Raw genomic sequence first — 7,620 nt, forward strand, 5'->3', positions numbered from 1 at the left:
CCTGCAAAGAGGTCAGTAAACTCTGGAATAATATATATGAAGAACTAAAGAAATTACTAAAAAAAAAAGCCAGAGGTATTCTTACTTAGCCTTCTGCCAAAGGAAATAGGAAGATCAAAGAAAACATTGTTTATGTATGGAATAGTGGCGGGGAGAATCTTAATAGCAAGATATTGGAAAAGCAAAATAGTACCCACGATAATGGATTGGCAAGTATTAATGGTAGAATATATGCAGCTTGCAAAAACAACAGGCAGAGTGAGAGGGCAGATGAAACAAGAAGTCAACAAGGAATGGGGAGTATTTAAAGAATATTTTAAAAATAACAACATAAAAGAAACCCCTCTGGCAGAACTAGACTGAACCTGGTATAACATCAATTTTTATTACAAATGAGTAACAGAAGACCAAGAGATAAAGGGGGGGGGGAAAAGGTAATATGTATATGAATCGTGCGAAAATATTCCGATAGTAGATAAAATACAGCGAGTCTAATTTGAGGTCAGCTGAAAGTTTGAATAACAGATTAGAAGCTTAAAATGAAATATGTTTATTGGTTATTGTTTAGTATGAATTGTTAGCAGAATGGAGAATCTGGCTGTGTTTATGTTTTATATGTTTGTTTGTTATATGTAAGTTTTATATGTGTGTTTGTAATTGTACGTTTTTAAACTTTTAATTAATAAAGATATTAACTTTTTTAAAAAAGAGAGAGAGAGAGAATCCAGTTTAGGGCTGAAAGTCAGGTGCTTATCTTTCCAGCCTCTAAGACTACGTCCTTCTGCCTCACCCGTGGTCTTTTCCTCCCACTGCTGAAAGCCACCCACCCAAACCGCTGCCTGTCCGGACAAGATACATTTCTAGAGATACACTGCCAACCAGTTTTGACAATATTGAGCTAGATTGGGTCAATGATCTGACTTGGTATAGGGGAGCTTCCTATGGAAAAAGGGACGCAGGTGGCACTGTGGTCCAGATCATTGAGCCTCTTGGGCTTGCTGATCAAAAGGTCGGCTGTTTGAATCCCCGCAATGGAGTGAGCTCCTGTTGCTCTGTCCCAGCTCCTTCCAACCTAGCAGTTCAAAAGCACGCCCCAAAAAAGTAGAGAAATAGGTACCGCAGCGATGGGAAGGTAAACGGTGTTTCTGTGCGCTCTGGTTTCTGTCACTGTGTCCCGTTGAACCAGAAGTAGTTTAGTCATGCTGGCCACATGACCCGGAAAGCTGTCTGTGGACAAACGACAGCTCCCTCGGTCTGAAAGCGAGATGAGCACCGCAACCCCATAATCGCCTTTGACTGCACTTAACCGTCCAGGAGTCCTTTACCTTTACTTTTGGAAAAGACAAAAAGGTGCAACAAAGAGGGGAAATGTATGGACAGCTACGGAATACCACATACTACAATTTTCGAAAATATAGCATTTGGATTACTTTCAAGGCACCTTTGATGCCAGAGATCTAGGAACAGGATCACCATGATTTGCTAAACTGTAAAGTGTCAATAGCAGCTGTGTATAAAGCAGAGAACTTGCATTGGGATCATAGCATGGGGCAGAGGGGGGGGGTTAATTCTTTCATGCTGTTTTTCCTTATTAAAATGCCTTCCTCAAGCTGCCCTCCCCCCAAAAGCTGGACAAGACATACAGCTATTTTTGCCATTAACACTTTTTTTTAAAAAAAAAACCCCAGTAGATTCTGTTCACTGATGTTGTGTCTACTTTGGCTTTAAGACATGAGAAAATGTAAGGAAGGGATTTCTGTAAGTCAAACTCTGAGCCTAGGGCTTGCTGATCAGAAGGTCGGCGGTTCGAATCCCTGTGACGGGGTGAGCTCCCGTTGCTTGGTCCCAGCTCCTGCCAACCTAGCAGTTCGAAAGCACGTCAAAATGCAAGTAGATAAATAGGAACCGCTACAGCAGGAAGGTAAACGGCGTTTCTGTGTGCTGCTCTGGTTTGCCAGAAGCGGCTTTGTCATGCTGGCCACATGACCTGGAAGCTGTACGCCGGCTCCCTCGGCCAATAATGCGAGATGAGCGCGCAACCCCAGAGTCGGTCACGACTGGACCTAATGGTCAGGGGTCCCTTTACCTTTACCTATTTTGCCCTCTCTCCAGCGTAGATATAGCATTCTCACAACTTTTCAGGGTAGGCTGGAGACAGAATAGATGTCAAAAACCACCCTATTTTTATTTCCCCCCAGAAAGTGAGGTGTGTTCCCGACAACAGAAACATATTGCAATACTTATCACCCCCATTCCCACCCCCACTGTACTATTTTGCTTCTTTTAATTGTTAGGGTACTGAATTTTAAAGACATCAGGCTATTTTAATAACTTGAATTTATGAGTTTTGTAACTGAAGGTTCTGTGCTTCAATTTTACTACACTGTGCAGCCTTCTGTCACGGAGTATGCACTGCATTATATAAATAGCAAAGATGCATTTTTGACCTGCCTATTTTGAGGATGTTCCACACATCATTTTTTCTTTTTTTCTTTTTAATGATTGGATGAGTCACGGGATGGAGGCTTGCAAACAGAAAGAGCTTTACACTGTTGTCGCTAATTTGTTGTGACAGCAGCAAAGTCATGTAGCAAGGCCAACTAGCACCGTTTCTTCATTGCTGCGGACGACGGTAGATCAATATTTGTCAGCTCCATCAACTGTGCCTCCATTGCTTGCTTGCTTGTTTGTTTGTTTGTTTAAACGACACACCTAAATCTGCCCTATAGACTGTTACTGCTATGTCAGTCTCAACCACTATAAAAAGGTGATTTCTGCTTTGGAGTAAGACTTCTCCTGGGAGCCGTGCACAGATTTTGGAGGTTGCAAAATTTATCTTCGGGCAGAACGATAAAGCTAAATGGGAAAGCGAGCTTAGATATAAAATAAAATGAGTTAATCCTAAATCTGTATTCAGAGAGAGAACATGATTTCTTGCCACCGAGATGTAGACAAATGAAACTAGAACTGGAGTGTTGTTGTTGTTGTTGATGATGATGATGATGATAATAATAATAATAATAATAATAATAATAATAATAATAAATTACTTATACTCCACCCATCTGGCTGGATTTCCCCAGCCACTCTGGGCAGCTCCCAAAAGAATATTAGAAACACGATAAAACATCAACCATTAAAAACTTCCCTAAACAGGGCTGCCTTCAGATGTCTTCTAAAAGTCAGATAGTTGTTTATTTCCTTGACATCTGATAGGAGGGCGTTCCACAGGGCAGGCGCTACTACCAAGAAAGCCCTCTGCCCGGTTCCCTGTAACCTCAATTCTCGCAGGAGGGGGAACCACCAGAAGACCCTCAGAGCTTTAGTGTCTGGGCTGAGCTACTGGGGTGGAGACGCTTCTTCAGGTATACTGGGCCAAGGCCGTTTAGGGCCTTAAAGGTCAGCACCAACACTTTGAATTGTGCTCGGAAACGTAAAAAGAAGAAGAAGGTAAATGTAAAGGACCCCTGACAGTTAAGTCCATTCGCAGATGACTCTGGGGTTGCGGTGCTCATCTCACTTTACAGGCCAAGGGAGCCGGCGTTTGTCCACAGACAGTTTTTCTGGGTCATGTGGCCAGCATGACTAAGCCGCTTCTGGCAAAACCAGAGCAGCGCATGGAAACTCCACTTGCACTTTTTGGCGTACTTTCGAACTGCTAGATTGCAGTAGCTGGGACTGAGCAACAGGAACTCACCCCGTCATGGGGATTCAAACCGCCGACTTTCTGATTGGCAAGCCCAAGAGGCTCAGTGCTTTAGACCACAGCGCCACCCGCGGCCCTATGCTTGGAAATGTACTGGGAGCCAATGGAGGTCTTTCAGGAGCGGTGTTATATGGTCTCTTGTTATTTATTAAATTTGCATACCGCCCTTCATCAGAAGATCTCATGGTGTTCCACCGCATAAAAGCACAAAATACATAATAAAAACAAGAACAAAACCAAAACAAACCAATAACTTCCTCCCAGAAACACCTTGAAAAGGACATATAATTTGAACATTTGAATGCTGCATGTTCAGAATGCTATTGCAGAGAGAGAACCTCTTTAGAGTTTTGTGACTGATCTCAGGCCACTAAGCAATACATGTCATTGAGGAGAGTTAACTGAGTCTTGCACAGGGCTGCCATAAGTCTGGGTTTTCTCGGATATGTCCGGGAATTGGGCAGGAAAATGGCGCCTGGGCAGATTATTGGTTACTGGTTTGTCCAGGAAAGCCCAGGCGTATGGCAAGGGGGGTTAATTTTTTAAAAAATCATTTAAAAATTCTAATAATGATGATGATGATGATTTGTTTATATCCCACCCATCTGGCTGGGTTTCCCCAGCCACTCTGGGCGACTCCAACACAATGTTAAAAACATGATAAAACATGTTTCGCTGGCCACGTACAAAGAACTGAACTTGCCTGACCTCCTGCTCCAGAATCTCTTTGAAAGAAAGCCATTTGCTGAATCCAAGAGGTTCAGTGCCTGGCACCCACAAACTCATAACATTTCACTTCCTTGCAGCCTAAGGAAAGCTGTTTATTGGCCGAACACACTGGGCAGAAATGGAAAGAAACGGGGATGAGGAGGTCTAAGGATGAAGCCTTGCTCCTGTCCATCATTACTGGACAGATTACTACAGGATGTTGAGAGGGGTTATTTTTAACTACAGTGGTACCTCTACTTACGAATGTTTCTACTTACGAACAGAGCTCTGTCCGCCATCTTGGATGCAGTTTAGATAGGATTTTTTATACTTACGAATTTTTAGATAGGGTTGCTTCTACTTACGAATTTTTTCTCCCAATGCATTCCTATGGGATTTGACTTACAAATTTTTTCAGCTTACAAATGTTCGTTCGGAATGCATTAAATTCGTAAGTAGAGGTACCACTGTATTAAGTGAGAAACAGCAGCCGTAGTATAGGCCAGAAGTGTTTTCCTTTGGTGACCCCACCATATTGAAAAGCGTGTATGTTTGTGTGGCGTTTCCTGTCCTTTCCAGAAAATCACTGGGCTGCATGAAAAGGGGTCTTGAACTTTTCAAAAATAAATTAAACAAAATGGCTTAACCCACTAACATATATATATATATATATATATATATATATATATATATATATAATGAATATTAAGGGGAGCCATGCCCATTGTTAAGCTGGGTAGCTAAAGCAATGGTGTCATGTCCTCCATTGTGACACGTCCCCTGCTGAGTGACTTGGCTGAGGACTTTGGGAAGAGCAACTGTCTGAGGATAGTTAGTTTGAGGAGCTAGAGTTAGTTGGTGAGAAAGCCAAGATGTTTTCCGGCGCAATGAAGAGACTTTCTTCATCTAAAGTGTAAGTAGGATTTCTAATCCTTTCTTCATTCTGCTTCTTTTGCTATCCCTCAAAATTTAGAAACATAGGGAACCATATCATGGTTAGATTAATTTTTAAAGATTGTCCTCAGGGCCACCTTAGAGGCTTTGAGGGAAATGGCTTGCCTTCTCCCTTGTGGGCATCATCATAAGAAGGGCATCTCCCAGTTTGGGAGGGTCTTTTGACAAGATGCCCTCCTCAGTGGGTCAACAACTTGGTTTTGGGGGAGATGTCCCCCCCCCAAAAAACTTTTGGGAATACATCAACCCTAGATGACCAGCTAGTATTTGGAATCAAAGACAACAGCATCAAGAAAAGTTTGGTAGAAGATTGTGAGCTCACCTTGGAAAAGGTCCTTGGAATTTTCAAAACAGCTGAGTCAACAGAGCAGAGTATGCAAATACTGTATTACCCAACAGAAACCCAATGAATTCTTTAAGCACCAGCTCACAAGACAATGCAAAAACAAAACAAAAACTTAACGCTCTGGATGGGGGCACACAAATGCAACAGGACAAGTGCTGGGAGAAAGCAGAAAATTGTGCAATAAACCCGGCTGCTTTCATGAACTCATGCAATGGCCCCACTATGGAAAATGTTTGCAAGAGACTACCCCACTTTGCAAGGGTCTGCAAGTGCAACATAACAGACTAAGAGTATGTGCTGTGCATGAATTATTGCTGAATTATTGCAGCAGAGAGGTTGTTCAGGAATCACTGAGCGCCAGTTGGATCTAGCCAGGACCCCAACTTTTATTGCCAATGAATCCTCCAGGTACTCAACTGCTGCCCGGAAAACAATGTCCCCACTGTGGAAAGACTTGTGGATCCAGAATTGGCCTCCAGTCACTTACGGTCTCAATGTTAAAACTCTGTTTATGAAAGACAATCTTACTCAGCTACAAGTGATAGAAGAAGAAGAAGAAGAAGAAGAAGAAGAAGAAGAAGAAGAAGAAGAAGAAGAAGAAGAAGAAGAAGAAGAAGAAGGCGAAGGCATATCTAGCTAAACTCGAAGTCCTTAAGCACTGGAGGGCCTTGGCTCAATGTCATGCCCTCCCCTCGGCCTGTCCTTGAAGGCCGATACAGGAAGATTGCCTTCTGGAGAGACAATGCCCCTGTGATTCTGGACAAATAGAAACAACAGAACATGTGCTTAACCAGTGTCTCTACTATGGAGACATTTGTACTAGTCTCATCTTACCATCACTGCATAACTACCCAGGGTACACAGGACAATTCTATACCCCCCTGCTGCTTTCAGATACCAACCCTGCTACAACATACGTTGCCAGATTCTGCACAGCAGCATTCGACGGATGATGACCTGTGCCACAAACTAGTTATAATAAGCACTCAGAGTTCTCTGTAGACTGATAGCTGTGGTCTTACATATACTAGCCTTTTGCGCTCTTCCACTCGTCTAATGTTCCTAACCCTTCTTTTAGACTTTCATAGCTTTTTTTTGGATTCTGTTTTAATTCCTTTTAGGGTTTTTAAAGCTTTTAAAAAATTTTTAAATTATTTTAAAATGATTGTACCCCTCCCTCCTTATGCTGGTCTACGACCACAATAAAGTACAGTGGTACCTCGGGTTACAGACGCTTCAGGTTACAAACGCTTCAGGTTACAGACACCGCTAACCCAGAAATAGTACCTTGGGTTAAGAACTTTGCTTCAGGATGAAGACAGAAATCGTGCTCTGGCAGCACGGCGGCAGCAGGAGGTCCCATTAGCTAAAGTGGTACCTCAGGTTAAGAACAGTTTCAGGTTAAGAATGGACCTCCAGAACGAATTAAGTTCTTAACCTGAGGTACCACTGTAGTGTTGTTGTCATTGTTATTGTTCAGGGGAAAAAATCGAAAGGGAAGAACTGTTCATGAGTAATAAAAAGCTTACTAACGCAGTTTACGATGTTGCTTAGAAAGTTGATGTGATTTTCCTATTTTAACTTCTGTATGTTTTACAGTAGGGTTGATTCCCCCCCTTGATTTTCTTGTCTTATCTTTTTGTAAGGTGCTTTGTAAGGTGTTTTGTTTTTGTTTTATAATTGAGTGGTGCATATATTTTTACAAAAGTAAAAAGTATATATTTCGAAAAATAATAATAATCATATGCCACTGTATCACCCAAATGTATCAAAACGGTTTGCAGCAGTTGAAAATAGATAAAACCCATACAACAAAAGCATAAAACAACCAAGTTATAAACAAAGATCAGTAACCCAGTGTTGCGGGTTGTACTCTTAATTGGCTGCATATAGAAAAGTTTTCAGC

Source organism: Zootoca vivipara, chromosome 16 (genome assembly GCF_963506605.1).
Source record: "Zootoca vivipara chromosome 16, rZooViv1.1, whole genome shotgun sequence".
Classification (NCBI taxonomy): domain Eukaryota; kingdom Metazoa; phylum Chordata; class Lepidosauria; order Squamata; family Lacertidae; genus Zootoca; species Zootoca vivipara.